This window comes from Dendrobates tinctorius, unplaced genomic scaffold, assembly GCF_039654945.1.
Source record: "Dendrobates tinctorius isolate UK_male_01 unplaced genomic scaffold, ASM3965494v1 ptg000086l, whole genome shotgun sequence".
Lineage (NCBI taxonomy): Eukaryota > Metazoa > Chordata > Amphibia > Anura > Dendrobatidae > Dendrobates > Dendrobates tinctorius.
In genome coordinates, this window is record NW_027361754.1 from 48910031 (window position 1) to 48926718 (window position 16688).

A 16688-nucleotide genomic window follows, 5' to 3' on the forward strand; every position below is an offset into this window, starting at 1 on the left:
CTGCTTAAAAGGATATTGCTGCAAGGGATTCTATTCCAGTGATGGTGTGGGAATATTGAAATATTATGGAATATATTTGAATACATTGTGTTATTTAATTAATATTATATTAACAATTTATTGATGTATTTATCATAATAAGAAAATTATTTTTGATTCCTCGTTTTTCTCTTGGTCTGTGCATTTGTCCCCTTGGGATATGTTATGAGGATATGGATATGTAGCCGCTTATTCTAATTTTTTGATACCCAATAAAATTGTGTGATTTTATTACATATATTTGTTGGTTCGCTTCATTTGGGGCTAATTGGTGACGTCTTTTTGCCCTTAAGTGTATATAATCAACCCGATGCATGTCTGAACTTGTCTCTAAACATGTCCCAATATGACATATGTATCATCTTAAAATTATTTCTGCAGCTGAAACATCCACGTACATACTTTTACTGGACATAGCCAGCCCAACCCAAGCTCTGTCTGGACATGTCTCTAAATATACCTTAAATAACACTTTCCGAGGGGTTGTTCTTTAAAAAAGTGTATCAGTATGCAGTATATCAAGTATCAATATATTAAACTTTCAGCAAGTTAAGTACATGTCCTGTCAAAAGAGCTTGTCTGGTAGTGAGGGTTATAATTGGGTACATTAAATTAGTAGCATATCATGGGGGTGGGCAACAGAGGCCTGGGGTGTCAAATTTCTATGTAGCAAAATGTTACCAACCCTGCCTCCATTTAGCCAGGACTCTGCAGTACTGAGTTGCTACTTTTTGGACTGGCGCCCATGGAGTGTTTCACTCCCTTCTGCTGGGTATACTGCCCTCTGTTGGGCTCCACGTTGGGTTTTGCAGGTGGCTCGGAGTGGATCCGTAATCATCTCTCTAGACCAATTAAACACCCATTAATACACCCATCTGTGTCTTTGGATTAAGACTTGTGTGCGCCACCATCTGCGCTTTTGTGTTTTTACTTTCTTCTTTCCCTCCTAGATTTCTGCCCAATCCTCGCTCCCCATGTCCCTTCTTGCTTGATGAATCGACGCCCGTGGTCCGTGTGCCCATCTGAGGCTCAGAGGATCCACGTCACCTGGTGAGTCTAACAGAGCTGACAAAGCTCTCATGATAATAATAATAATAATAATAATAATAATGAAGTGTGCTTTGTCATCTTGGTTGCTGCCTATGCGGAGTACAGCAGCCGGTCACAAACTTATCTTACTTGCTGCCCTCTCCATAGGTAACGTCAGTATTGAATCATGCGTCCTGCTGTACTCACCTGCAGCTCTCTGTCTCTCCGCATTTGTAATTTTGTGAGAGGAGACAGTGTCCTACTGGGAGAGATGTCCCAAATTTAAAAAAATTGTCCCTTGTAAAAATAAAATAAAATAGTGCTACAATGATTTTTTTGCTATTCATAACTAAAGTCAGGGTAATAAAACAATTGCATAAACAATATTTAAACAAGGTATAACCTTTTTTTTTGCCAGATTTCAGCAAACAGCAGAAAAAACTAAAAGGCCAAATGGCAAACTATAATTATATCATTACTTTCATAGAACACAATATATGTGTGTAAAGACAAACAGCAGGTTTTTGCCACCTAATCTAAGAGCAGCATAATGTAGAGGCAGAGACCCTGATTCCAGCAATGTGTCAATTACTGGGCTGCTTTCTGTAGGTTTGATAACTTAGGCAGTAAAAGACACAGAAGAGACCCCTGTCCAAGAACAGTATATGGGCTCATCATAATATATAATGTATAATGCCCCTCTGCAGCTACACAGGTTGCACCAATAGTATGTCCGACCCTGGTCTTTGGCCTCATACAGATGTCTGTGCTTCACATACAGTAGCATGTAAAAGTTTGGGCACCCCTAGTCCAAATTACTGTTATTATGAACAGTTAAGCAAGTTGAAGATGAAATTATCTCTAAAAGGGCTAAAGTTAAAGATGACACATTTCCTTCGTATTTTAGGAAACAAAATATATATATTTATTTTGTAGATTCATGGTAAGTACCTAGTAGCACCGCCTTATAAATGCTTTTTACAGCCAGACTTGTGCACTAAAAAGGACATAAAAAAATACTATGTAAAATCTGCACTAAATATACATCAAAAGAGGGAAAAATGCAGGAAAAAAGAGTCTGCAAAAATCAGAACAGATTGGTATGGTGTATTTTGATGCGGACACCTGCAGAACAAATAGCAGAATTTGAGCATGTGAGAACAAGGTCTAAAAGTTAAAAAGTACAGTTCAGAAGTTAAAAGTAACAGAACAGAAGTACCGAAACAGAAGTGAAAAGTAACTTTCTAGACAAACCATCTTTGGGTCAGTCTGACAAAGTCTGTATGTAAACTCTATATTTCTATTATGTAAATGACACATATATGCAATAATGACATAATATTTAATAATAACCAGTACAGAAGACTGCGTGTTACTCTTTCTTGCTCTGTCATACTCCCTTGTTATTGGGAGTTAACACAACACATACCAAGCTCATGAAATGCCCCTATACTTTTCCCACCCTCCGCCTGTCGAACAGTCACTGCCGGTGACAAGTTCTTAGTGGCTACAAATAACAAGGGATGTGACCGAGTTTCTGTGACACACCTCAACCTGTCCGGTTTCTGGAATCTACATATAATCAACATGGTATAGAAGATTATAGCGTTGGGTAACCTTAAATTTGGGAGTAACCACCATGGCCGCAGGAAAAGTGGGGGATACTACGGGGGCAAAGGAGACAGCTCACTGGAAGACCAAGAAAAATATACCGTACAGGTGACAGAGGAAACCCATATAAGAGCCTCCTTCACTGTACCTTGGATGCAGGGGTGGGATTCAGCGGGTTCTCCCCGGTTCGGTGGAATCGGTTGTTAAAAAAGCAGCTGGTTCCCCGAACCGGGGAGATTCACCGCCGCGATCTGGTACTTTGATGTTCCTGCAGCAGCCGATAAGGAGCAGGAGCAGAGGAGGACTCTTGCTCTGCTTCCTAGTCCCGCCCGCCGCGCCGGATACCGCGCACTGATACGTGCAGCCAGCCAGCCGCAGAGACTGAGCACACCCCGCCGGACCCCAGCAGCCCCCGCGCACTGATACTAACCAGGACGAACCGCGCGCCGCTACCCAGTGTGAGCTGCGCGTGGTCTGCGGCCTGCCTTCCTAGTCACCCTCGGCCCGGCCTGCCATCTTCATCATCCTGGACTGGTCACACCGGTGCTGCTGTGTCAGGTCAGTATGTGCTGCTGCTGCCTAATGGGGACCTGCTGTGCTGCCTAATGGGGACATGTGCTGGCTGCATATTGGGGACCTGTCCTGCCTAATGGGGACCTGTCCTGCCTAATGGGGACATGTGCTGCATATTGGGGACGTGTGCTGCCTAATGGGGACATGTGCTGCCTAATGGGGATGTGTGCTGCCTAATGGGGACATGTGCTGCATATTGGGGACGTGTGCTGTATACTGGGGACCTGTGCTGCCTAATGGGGACCTGTGCTGCCTAATGGGGATGTGTGCTGCCTAATGGGGATGTGTGCTGCCTATTGGGGATGTGTGCTGCCTAATGCGGACCTGTGCTGCCTAATGGGGACGTGTGCTGCATATTGGTGACCTGTGCTGCCTATTGGGGACGTGTGCTGCCTAATGGTGACCTGTGCTGCCTATTGGGGACGTGTGCTGCCTATTGGGGACGTGTGCTGAATAATGGGGACGTGTGCTGCCTAATGGGGACGTGTGCTGCATATTGGGGACCTGTGCTGCCTAATGGGGATGTGTGCTGCATATTGGGGACCTGTGCTGCATACTGGGGACCTGTGCTGTCTAATGGGGACCTGTGCTGCCTAATGGGGATGCGTGCTGCCTAATGGGGACCTGTGCTGCATATTGGGGACGTGTGCTGCATATTGGGGACGTGTGCTGCCTATTGGGGATGTGTGCTGCCTATTGGGGACGTGTGCTGCATATTGGGGACCTGTGCTGCCTAATGGGGACCTGTGCTGCCTAATGGGGACCTGTGCTGCATACTGGGGACCTGTGCTGCCTAATGGGGACCTGTGCTGCATATTGGGGACGTGTGCTGCCTATTGGGGATGTGTGCTGCATATTGGGGACGTGTGCTGCCTATTGGGGATGTGTGCTGCCTATTGGGGACGTGTGCTGCCTAATGGGGACATGTGCTGCCTAATGGGGATGTGTGCTGCCTAATGGGGACATGTGCTGCATATTGGGGACGTGTGCTGCATACTGGGGACCTGTGCTGCCTAATGGGGACCTGTGCTGCCTAATGGGGATGTGTGCTGCCTAATGCGGACCTGTGCTGCCTAATGGGGACGTGTGCTGCATATTGGTGACCTGTGCTGCCTATTGGGGACGTGTGCTGCCTAATGGTGACCTGTGCTGCCTATTGGGGACGTGTGCTGCCTATTGGGGACGTGTGCTGCCTAATGGGGACGTGTGCTGCATATTGGGGACCTGTGCTGCCTAATGGGGATGTGTGCTGCATATTGGGGACCTGTGCTGCATACTGGGGACCTGTGCTGTCTAATGGGGACCTGTGCTGCCTAATGGGGATGCGTGCTGCCTAATGGGGACCTGTGCTGCATATTGGGGACGTGTGCTGCATATTGGGGACGTGTGCTGCCTATTGGGGACGTGTGCTGCCTATTGGGGACGTGTGCTGCATATTGGGGACCTGTGCTGCCTAATGGGGACCTGTGCTGCATACTGGGGACCTGTGCTGCCTAATGGGGACCTGTGCTGCCTAATAGGGATGTGTGCTGCCTAATGGGGATGTGTGCTGCCTAATGGGGATGTGTGCTGCCTATTGGGGATGTGTGCTGCATATTGGGGACGTGTGCTGCCTATTGGGGACGTGTGCTGCCTATTGGGGACGTGTGCTGCCTAATGGGGACATGTGCTGCCTAATGGGGATGTGTGCTGCCTAATGGGGACATGTGCTGCATATTGGGGACGTGTGCTGCCTAATGGGGACCTGTGCTGCCTAATGGGGATGTGTGCTGCCTAATGGGGATGTGTGCTGCATATTGGGGATGTGTGCTGCCTAATGCGGACCTGTGCTGCCTAATGGGGACGTGTGCTGCATATTGGTGACCTGTGCTGCCTATTGGGGACGTGTGCTGCCTAATGGTGACCTGTGCTGCCTATTGGGGACGTGTGCTGCCTATTGGGGACGTGTGCTGCCTAATGGGGACGTGTGCTGCCTAATGGGGACGTGTGCTGCATATTGGGGACCTGTGCTGCCTAATGGGGATGTGTGCTGCATATTGGGGACCTGTGCTGCATACTGGGGACCTGTGCTGCCTAATGGGGATGTGTTCTGCCTAATGGGGACCTGTGCTGCATATTGGGGACGTGTGCTGCATATTGGGGACGTGTGCTGCCTATTGGGGACGTGTGCTGCATACTGGGGACCTGTGCTGCCTAATGGGGACCTGTGCTGCCTAATGGGGACGTGTGCTGCCTAATGGGGATGTGTGCTGCCTAATGGGGATGTGTGCTGCATATTGGGGACCTGTGCTGCCTAATGGGGACGTGTGCTGCCTAATGGTGACCTGTGCTGCCTATTGGGGATGTGTGCTGCCTATTGGGGACCTGTGCTGCCTATTGGGGACCTGTGCTGCCTATTGGGGACCTGTGCTGCCTTTTGGGGACCTGTGCTGCCTATTGGGGACCTGTGCCTGCCTATTGGGGACCTGTGCCTGCCTATTTGGGGACCTGTGCTGTCTATTAGGGACCTATGCTGTCTATTAGGGACCTGTGCTGCCTATTGGGGACCTGTGCTGCCATTTTGGGACCGGTGCACTGTTCTGATCTCATTCCAATTTATTATTTTTTTTTAACTGTTTGACTGCGCCCCTACTTGTATATGTTTGAGGAAAAGGTGCCTGTAAATGGGTGTGGCTTAAAATGGGTGTGGCTTAAAATGGGTGTGGCTTTCCTACACACAAACACAGAACCTGTTGTTAAAAATTTGAATCCCACCACTGCTTGGATGTAATACGGAGTAGTAAATTGGTGACCCATGCTGCCAATTTTATTATTAGAGGGATTGTCCACTACTAGGATCTTGATCTAAATGTTTGGCCCCGATAAAATAAAAAAAGCTTATACCCACTTCCGGTACCGTTCCAGCGGTGTTGGCACTCGCAGTCTTGGGGCTCTCTAGCAGTTGTTGTGACACGTGACCCCGGCGCCCAATCAGCGCTGGCATAACTGTCTCCGCCTTTTCTCAAATTGAACATGAAGAGGAAGCCAGGGCTGCAGTCGGACTTCCTCTTCATGTTCAATTCGTCAGGAGGCGCGGACAGAGACGCCAGTGCTGATTGAGCTCCGGGCTCACATGTCATAACAACCGCTCGAGAGTTCCAGGGGGAGCGAGTGTCGACACTGCAGGAACGATGCCGGCACGGGACGGGAGTATAAGCTTTAGGGTATGTGCACACGTTGCGGATTTGACTGCAGATCCGCAGCGGATTTGGCCCTGCGGATCCACAGCAGTTTTCCATGCGGTGTACAGTACCATGTAAACCTATGGAAAACAAAATCCGCTGTGCATATGCTGCGGAAAATTCTGCACAGAAGCGCAGCGGTTTATTTTCCGCAGCATGTCAATTCTTTGTGCGGATTCTGCAACGTTTTTACACCTATTCCATTCTAGGAATCCGCAGGTGTAAACACGCAGGCCAAATCTGCACAAACACCGCAGAAAATCCACAGAAAATCCGCAGTGAATCTGCAGGTAAAACGCAGGACATTTTACCTGTGGATTCTGCAGATTCTGAGGGAAAAATCCGCACAGCAATCCGCAACGTGTGCACATACCCTTATTATTTTATCGGGGCCAAGCCTGGGGTATGAGAAGGAGATGTCCAGGTAGTTGACAACTTCTTTAATGTCATGTAGAAAGAACACACAGAGCATTATCAGAAAAAAATATGAAAAATTTTGAATATGTCCAAACACATCCGTATTTTCCAAAGTGAAAATCTCCAACGTATTACTTTACCCACAAAGTGGCTGAAATTTTGACAAATCCCATTCACACCCAGAAAAAATATGGGAATTTATTCTATGGCTCTTGCCATTTGTGGTGAATAGTGTGAAACCCGTAGAAAAATTCTTGAGAAATCCACATGTAAGGCTAGTTTCACATTTGAGCCTTTTTGCGCAGGGTTTCGTGTGAAATAGAAGCGCATGCAAAAAACACATCATGCGTTTTGCATGCATTTGCGTTTTTTAGCCGCATGCGTTTTAACCAGTTTCTAGCCATGTTAACTCTTAAAACGGAAGCTTTTGCGTTCCCATAGACTGTAATGCGTTATTTTGCCGCATTCCGTGCGCAAGTGTGCGCATACGTTTTTTTTTTACGCCGTTGGATGGACCCAAAAATGCAACAGGTTGCGTCTGGCCCGTTTAGGCGCACACCTTAAAAAAATGCATGTGCACGAAAACGCATACGAACGCGTGCAAACGCAAGACCATGCACCCCCCATGTTAAACAGGTGCGCTTGACGCATGCACATGGACACGCAAGATGCGCTGCGCTAAAAAACGCTAATGTGAAACCAGCCTTACTCATGCAGATATTGATGTGGATTCATTACACCTGTTACTGTATATTGTAGGTTGCAAAATTGACTACTTTGACTTTGCAGAAACACTACGATTTCACATTGAGGCCACGTTCTCACTTAGCATAAATACTGAGTTTTATCCACTACGGGTTTTTTTTTGTGCAGAAAATTTTCTGTGTTTAAAGGGGTTGCCCATGTTTTGCGTAACAGACAGGAATGACTCTGATTGCAGACTTACGGATCCTCTCATTGCCGCCAGGAGTATGCATATCACATATTTGTGGTCTCATGACTGCCCACTGACGGTACCACTGTGCGCACTGTGAGGATTCACAAGTCTGCAGTCACAGAGTGACAAAGCTGGACAACCCCTTTAACTATCCAAGCAAATGGATGTGATTTTATGAAAACTTCTGCTCACTGTGCGTTAAAAATACTGTTGAGCTGTGCATTATTTGGTGCATTATTTCTGTATAAGCTTTTCTGGGGAGCCTGAAAAGAAACCACTGTTGTGTTTTTAAATGCAGAATGAAAGTGAAATGAAATGCATTAAAAAAACGCTTCTTCAAATCAGGAAAGCTGTGTAGAAAAAAAGTTAATAATCGTACATCGCTGTTGCATATTTTTTTGCAGGCAAATTCAAAATACAAAAAAATGGATGAAATGCAGCCAATAAAACACAGCATTTACGTAACAGGTGAACAAGCCCCCAAATGTATTTCATCCCCATATCTACTTTGATTAAATTGTGATTTTCTGCACAAAAAAGGCAACATTTATGCTATGTGAGAACATGGCCTAAAGTTGATAAAAATTGACAATTTTGTTGGGGGAAATTTAACCACAAACCATCATTTTACGACAGACTGTTTTAGTCTGGAAAGACATGAATTTATCTATATACAGTCATATGTAAAAGTTTGGGCACCCCTATTTTCTTTATAACAATTTTGGTTTTTGCAACAGCTATTTCAGTTTCATATATCTAATAACTGATGGACTCAGTACAATAAACCTCATTTGGATCCAGAAATATAACTAACAGAAAATGTGCAGTCTGCATTTAAACAAAATTTGACCGGTGCAAAAGTATGGGCACCCTTATCATTTTCTTGATTTGAAAACTACTTTTTACTGACTTCCTGAAGCACTAAATTGGTTTTGTAACCTCATTGAGCTTTGAACTTCATAGCCAGGTGTATCAAATCATGAGAAAAGGTATTTAAGGTGGCCACTTGCAAGTAGTTCTCCTATTTGATTCTCCTATGAAGAGTGGCATCATGGGCTCCTCAAAACAACTCTCAAATGATCTGAAAACAAAGATTATTCAACATAGCTTTTCAGGGGAAGGATACAAAAAGTTGTCTCAGAGATTTAACCTGTCAGTTTCCACTGTGAGGAACATAGTAAGGAAATGGAAGAACACAGGTACAGTTCTTGTTAAGCCCAGAAGTGGCAGGCCAAGAAAAATATCAGAAAGGCAGAGAAGAAGAATGGTGAGAACAGTCAAGGACAATCCACAGACCACCTCCAAAGACCTGGAGCATCATCTTGCTGCAGATGGTGTCACTGTGCATCGGTTAACAATACAGCGCACTTTGCACAAGGAGAAGCTGTATGGGAGAGTGATGCGAGAGAAGCCGTTTCTGCAAGCACGCCACAAACAGAGTCGCCTGAGGTCTGCAAAAGCACATTGGGACAAGCCAGTTACATTTTGGAAGAAGGTCCTGTGGACTGATGAAACAAAGATTGAGTTGTTTGGTCATACAAAAAGGCGTTATGCATGCGCTGTATTGTTGACCGATGCACAGTGACACCATCTGCAGCAAGATGATGCTGCAGGTCTTTGGAGGTGGTCTGTGGATTGTCCTTGACTGTTCTCACCATTCTTCTTCTCTGCCTTTCGGATATTTTTCTTGGCCTGCCACTTCTGGGCTTAACAAGAACTGTACCTGTGTTCTTCCATTTCCTTACTATGATTCTCACAGTGGAAATTGACAGGTTAAATCTCTGAGACAACTTTTTGTATCCTTCCCCTGAAAAGCTATGTTCAATAATCTTTGTTTTCAGATCATTTGGGAGTTGTTTTGAGGAGCCCATGATGCCACTCTTCATAGGAGAATCAAATAGGAGAACTACTTGCAAGTGGCCACTTTAAAAACCTTTTCTCATGATTTGATACACCTGGCTATGAAGTTCAAAGCTCAATGAGGTTACAAAACCAATTTAGTTCTTCAGGAAGTCAGTAAAAAGTAGTTAGGAGTGTTCAAATCAAGAAAATGATAAGGGTGCCCATACTTTTGCACCGGTCAAATTTTGTTTAAATGCAGATTGCACATTTTCTGTTAGCACAATAAACCTCATTTGAATCCAGAAATATAACTGAGTCCATCAGTTATTAGATATATGAAACTGAAATACCTGTTGCAAAAACCAAAATTGTTATAAAGAAAAAAGGTTAACATTAATAGGGGTGCCCAAACTTTTACATATGACTGTACATGCGATCAGTGGCATACCGCAGGCCATGCAGCCACTATGGGGTCCATGGAACACCGACCCACCCCGCCAGTCATTGCAAGTTTAACTGTATCGGCATCCTGAAAGCTGACGCTCCCTCCCCATCAGTCTTCGCCAGCTCCTCGGCGTCTGACGTCTCAGCGCAGCAGGCGAGATGAAGTAACTACATGGCGTCAACTGCGCTGAGAAATGCAGGGCTTCAGGACGCTCGCTGCAGGGACTGGAGCAGCAAGGGAACGAGGAGGAGCGATAAGTATTTTCTTTTCTTTTTAAATCAGTGAGAACATTGTGATGGCCAGAATACTGAATGGAGGACTATGAGGTGTATTATACTATATCAAAGACTATGGGGAATGCATTATACTATATGGAGGACTATGTGGAGTACAATATACTCATTATACTATTTGGAGGACTGTGGGTAGTGCTTCATACTATATGAAGGACTATGAGGTGCATTATGCTATATGGAGGACTATGGGGAGTGCATTATACTATATGGAGGACTATTAGTGCATCATACTATATGAAGGACTATGAGGTGCATTATACTATATGGAGGACTATGGGGAGTGCATTATCCTATATGGAGAACTATGGGGAGTGCATTATCCTATATGGAGGACTATGGGGAGTGCATTATACTATATGGAGAACTATCGGGAGTGCATTATACTATATGGAGGACTATGGAGAGTGAAGTGTACTATATGGAGGACTAGAGAATGCAGTATACTATATGGAGGACTACGGGGAGTGCAGTATACTATATGAAGGACTATGAGGTGCATTATACTATATGGAGGACAATGGGGAGTGCATTATGCTATATAGATCTAAAGAGATCAAGTTAGCCAAACACAAGTATGCAAAGATTCTGGAGGAAAGGTTCTCATCAAAAGATACTAGATCTGCATGGAGAGGATTAAGAGAGGTCACCAATTATAAAAGCCACCCCACTATAGTGAACCCCAGCAGAAGTCTGGCAGCAGAGTTAAATGAATTCTACTGCAGATTTGAAGCAAGCTCTACACACAGTGGCTATTCATCTCTAAGCTCCTCAGTCTGTTCATATAAAGATCATTCATTGTGCAACACCCAAGTAGTGATCTCCGAGGCAGAGGTGATACGCATCCTGAAGGGAAGATCAAAAAGGCACCTGGCCCTGATGGTGTATCTCCAATGTGTCTGAAAGTATGTGCTACCCATCTTGCCCCTATACTGACAAATATATACAATGTGTCACTGAAAGAGTGTGTTGTACCTCAGTGTTGGAAAAATTCCACAATTATCCCTGTCCCCAAGAAAGTGGGATCCTCTGAGTTGAACGACTATAGACCAGTAGCACTCACATCTGTAGCTTTGAAAGTCTTCGAAAGAATTATGATGTCCCACCTGATAAAATTCACGCAGAAGCTATGGGACCCGCTTCAGTTTGCCTATAAGGAGAATCGTTCGGCAAACGACACTGTCAATCTGGCACTGAAGTACATTTTGGATCATACAGATGAACTGCACTCATATCTCCGGATTCTTTTCATGGACTTTAGCTCAGCGTTCAATACCATTGATCCGAATTTACTTCATAAGAAAATGGTAGCTCTTGGAGTCCCTCTCAACTTATGCTTGTGGATTTATAACTTCCTGACAGCCAGGATACAGAGTGTAAAAATTGGACCATTCACTTCGGACACCTTGGTCACAAACATCGGGGCACCTCAGGGGTGTGTTTTGTCCCCGTTACTGTTTTCTCTCTACGAATGATTGCATCTCTTCAGCAAACTCAGTAAAAATCTTGAAATTTGCCGATGATATGACACTGATTGGTCTCATCAGGGGAAATGCTGAAGACTTGTATCGGAGTGAGGTGGAAAGAATATGTGACTGGTGTAAAGCCAATAATCTTGTACTCAACACTAAAAAAACTGCTGAGATGGTTGTGGATTTTAGGAAAGATCAACATGAGATACTTCCAATCTACATCCATGACGAAGTGGTTCTTAAGGTCACAGAGACCAAATTCCTTGGTGTTATCATCTCTCATGATCTTAAATGGGGGAAAAACGTGGATGCTGTTATAAGAAAAGCACAACAGAGGATGTTCTTCCTGCGTCAGCTGAAAAGATATGGTTTGTCTAAGAATCTGCTGATCTTATTCTTTAATGCTGTCATCAGATCTGTGATTTGTTCCTCTCTGATAGTCTGGTATGGGGGAAGCCACTGCACATGACAAACTCCGCTTACAAAGGACTTTCAGAACAGCAGAGAGAATTATAGGTTCCCCCCTGCCTAAAATCCAGGATCTTTACGATAAGAGTATTCGATCCCACGCATTGAAAATTTCATCCGATCCCTCTCACCTGGGACACTCCTCATTCCAACTACTCCCTTCAGGACGTCGCTTCAGAGTCCCCAAATGCAGTACCAACCGCCATATGAACAGCTTCTATCCACTCTCTGTTCAACAATTAAATCGTCATGTGTAGACTATATACTGTATCTGTCTTGTTAGATGTTACTTGTTGTATCTGTTGTTATATATTATGTTGCCTCTTTGCCACAAAGAATTCCTTGTATATATGTAATATGTACTTGGCGATAATAAATTTGATTGATTGATAGAGGACTGTGGGAAGTGCATTATATATGAAGGACTATGGGGAGTGCATTATGCTATATGGAGGACTATGGGGAGTGAATTATACTATATGGAGGACTATGGAGAGTGCAGTATACTATATGGAGAACTATGGAGAGTGCAGTATACTTCATGGAGGACTATGGGGAGTGCAGTATACTACATGGAGGACTATGGGGAGTGCAGTAAACTATAAGGAGCACTATGGGGTGTGCAGTATACTATATGGAAGACTATGGGGTGCATTATACTATAAAGAAGGCTATGTTATTTGGGCGCTATTAAAATATTTGGAGGGCTATGTGACAGCTTTCATACTGTATGCAAGCAATTGTACAGTGTCATGGTTTGTGTGGGGTCCATCATACTGAGGGGGGGGCATTATACTGCATTTAGAGCTGTGCTGGGTTTACAGTTGGGGGATTATACTGTGCTGAGGTCACCATAGTTTTCTGGGAGAGTTGAAGGGTGGGGTACTGTGAAGGAATTCATTGTGGGGATATCTTACAGTGCTTGTAGGACACTTTTGTAGACATCATACGGTATGAGTGCAATGAAAGGGGAATCTAGGGCTCCAGTAGGACGAAAACTGCTTTGAAAAGGTTGCAAAGTTGTTAGATATGCTCTTCTGTGACCCCGCCAAATATTTTTTTTTCTTTTATTTGGGGAGGCAATTTGAACTTCTATGGGGCCCCATGATTTCTATGCACGCACCTGCTGGCGATGTGTTTGTAAACATCATATGCCATCACCCACTGATCTTTGGACCACAAAGTAGTCTCTTTGGGAAGCATTCTCATGGTACATTTGGGGGAAATCAAAGATGGTTGCCTTAAAAGCTTCCAAGAATATGAGAACAGTTCTCTGGGTTTTTCTTTGAATGCAACATTGTGAATTTCCTCTTATTGCAGACTTTACGAGAACAAAATAAGGCAGAATATTTATTTTAAAAAAACAAACAAAAAACAGCTTTATTTCTTCAGCGCAGAGTAAAACAACAGACGGAAGATCTGTAACATTATATCACACAGTAGTTTCAATAATGACAAATGTAGTGTGTGGACACGAGTATTCATTGTACATTGCCTCCAATTTCTGTGCCCAGACGGGTGTATGCAAAATCGTCTGCTTTTCATCCTGAAAAAAATTTTTATATTATGTTCCATGCATTCGTATTCAATCAGTATGTCCTGTTTTAGGTCTGTGTGACATCTCATCCGTATGTTTGTTTTTATCATCCGTACGGTATCCGTTTTTTTTACATGAATTATTTCATAAAAAATAAAAGACCAAATACAGGTTCCTGTGTCAATAATTGGAAGGATCTGTAAAAAAAAAAAAAATAAGGGTGCGATAGAAGCAGCGGAGACTGACTCACATTTTAGAGCAGTACTGAATGCATTTTTTTCATACAGATTTTAATGGCACCATTGATAAGTGAATACGAAAAAAAGTTTTGAAAACTTGCCCAATTCACTTTTTAGAAACAGATGAGAAAAAAAATGGAAGCAAAAGAGATGCTATGTTGTAAGCTGAAACTGATGTGTGAATGTGCGCTTGTTATCACGCTTTCAGCAAATGATCGTTAAATTGTATTTTTATAGTCACTTTATGTTCCAGCAACTTCTGAATTATCGGACACTCATCATCAATGTTGCTGACTATTATCCTGTTATATCAGCTTGCCTTCTTAGAAGTGCGCTCTTGAATATTGCAGGATGCTTTTTCACCCTCCGTCATCTTCCATTGCAGATTTATGCTTCTTACAATAGTTGTGCAGGCGCGTCAGGGAATAATTCTTTATTATCTTTAAGTGACAGTAGCACATTAAATATCATCGTACAGGTTTCCAACAAGTTACTTTACAATAAAATCCTACGCAATAGCCATGATCAGGACACAGGAAAACCCTGATGCTGTCTAGGAGTTGTGGTACTGCTACAATTTTACAAAAATGTATTCAAAATTAAAGTAAAGAAGGTTCCCATTCAATGACGGCAAGCAGACATAATGACGAGGAATCGATCCTGATGTTGTGCTGAAAAACATTTCTTTTATTGTGCAATGAATAAGCGACATTTGCAGGACATATAATACCTTTCTAACGTAAATTACAACTTTTTTCAAACCAATTAGTTATTTCTAAATATGTGCAAACGGCAATGCGGATTCACTTCATATCATGACTTTAAACCCAGGTCGGAGGTGAGAAATCCCCATTGAAGTCTATGGATTGTGATGAGAAAAATATGGAAAAGTCACTTTTCTGTTTCTTTTTTTCTCTGTGCCTAGAGATATAGTGGAGGAATAGAGGTAAGAGCCAAAAAGAAGCCCTGACTTTCTCTTGACTACTTACACGTCTGAAGGTGGGGACAGTGACACCAGCGATGATTGGGAGCAGGGATCGCGTGACATAACGTAACGAGAGCCCAGGGATCGCGACTGCCGATGCTGCTGGAACTCAACCTTTGGCCACGGTCAGTATTTTACATCAGTATTTGTAAGCCAAACCCAGGAGTGAGTGAAAAATGCAGAAGTGGTGACGCGTTTCTATTATACTTTTCCTCTGATTATAATACTCCTGATTTTGGCTAAGAAATACTGATGTAAAATGCTGACCAAATACTGATGGTGTGAACATGGCTTTATACAGATCCTACTGATCATAAAAAAATATAAATATTTATATTTAAAATAAATATATTTAAAAGTGTACAAGGGTATATACACAGAGCATATATACAGTATATATCTATACGTATGTAGATATTCACATATATACTATACACACGTATAGATGATAGATATTTATAAATTCTAACATACGTTAACATGTATTTATCCAAACGTTACCTGTAGGATAAAGGATGAAGTACTTTTTGCTCCGTACTGATGTTACTTCTGCAGAACTCTTGGTCTAAAATGTGCAGAACTTCTAGGGCGGTATATTTGCTGATTGCTAATTCAACGTCACAACAACCAGCTAAGACACTGCCAAAGAAACACTCACAGAAAGAACAAACCCTGGCAGAAGGCCGACGCGTGTCATCCTTTCCACAATCACCCCTAAAACAGAAAGAAAAGACTCAAAGCCTGCGACCTTCACATGGTGACCAGAAGTGATTCACATTACATTGTGGTTTATAATTAAATAATGATTGATTATGGTGAAAAAAAATGCATGGCAGAGAAGAAAAACAGCGGATAATGGAGAAAATATGTGATATTGAATCACTGCAATGATTTGGATAAGGGAGAAAAACAACTCTAAATAAAGAGCGACACATGCCGAAAACTATCCCATCTGTCCACACTGGAAAAATGACGCTGATGAACAGGAAGATTGTGCAGTTTTAACTCAAATATTGCATTTTGCATTGCAAAGGGTGAAATCAGGGCCGGCATCAGCACCCGGCGTACCCGGGCAAGTGCCGGGGCCCTGGCGAGACGGGGGGCCCACTCAGCACCTAAACAAGTTTTTTTTTTTTTATGTATAAGTCCCGGGTCGGTCCCCCGACCTCCGCCCAACATCATACTGACTACCATCTTTTTTCATTAAGGTCATGAATATGGATGCCACTCCTCTCCCATAGGCGTGGCACCCATATTCATGACCTTAATGAGCGGTACCACGTGACCGCGCGCTCTTACAGGAAAAAGTTACCGGCACCTGGACTCAGGTGAGCGGCGTTGAGAATGAGCGGCTGCGGGGCTGGGGGGAGAATGAGCCCAGCCCCTGGGGGAGATGAGAGTGAGCCGGGCGGGGGCGAAAAGTGAGCGGGGGGGAAATGAGCCCAGCGGGGGAGATGAGAGTGAGCGGGAGGGAGGAAAATAAGCCCAGCGGCGGAGATGAGAGTGAGGGGGGGGGGGATGAGCCCAGCGGGGGAGATGAGCCTATTATTCTCCATGGGGCATTATATGGGGCCCATTAT

The 16688-nt window shown here is 44.0% G+C and overlaps 2 long non-coding RNA genes across 2 annotated transcripts in view; one reads left to right on the top strand and one right to left on the bottom strand.

Moving 5' to 3' along the window:
• LOC141097874 (uncharacterized) overlaps positions 1-16688 on the top strand; it is a 46774-nt gene that overhangs the window by 8497 nt on the left and 21589 nt on the right. Inside the window, exon 2 of the long non-coding RNA XR_012234069.1 lies at positions 990-1089. This is a non-coding gene — a long non-coding RNA (uncharacterized lncRNA). The remainder of the gene's footprint in view (positions 1-989; positions 1090-16688) is intronic.
• Positions 14790-16152, bottom strand: LOC141097873 (uncharacterized). Its single transcript, XR_012234068.1, has 2 exons — positions 15610-16152; positions 14790-15044 (listed from the first exon to the last, which is right to left on the bottom strand). It is a non-coding gene; the product is annotated as an uncharacterized lncRNA (long non-coding RNA).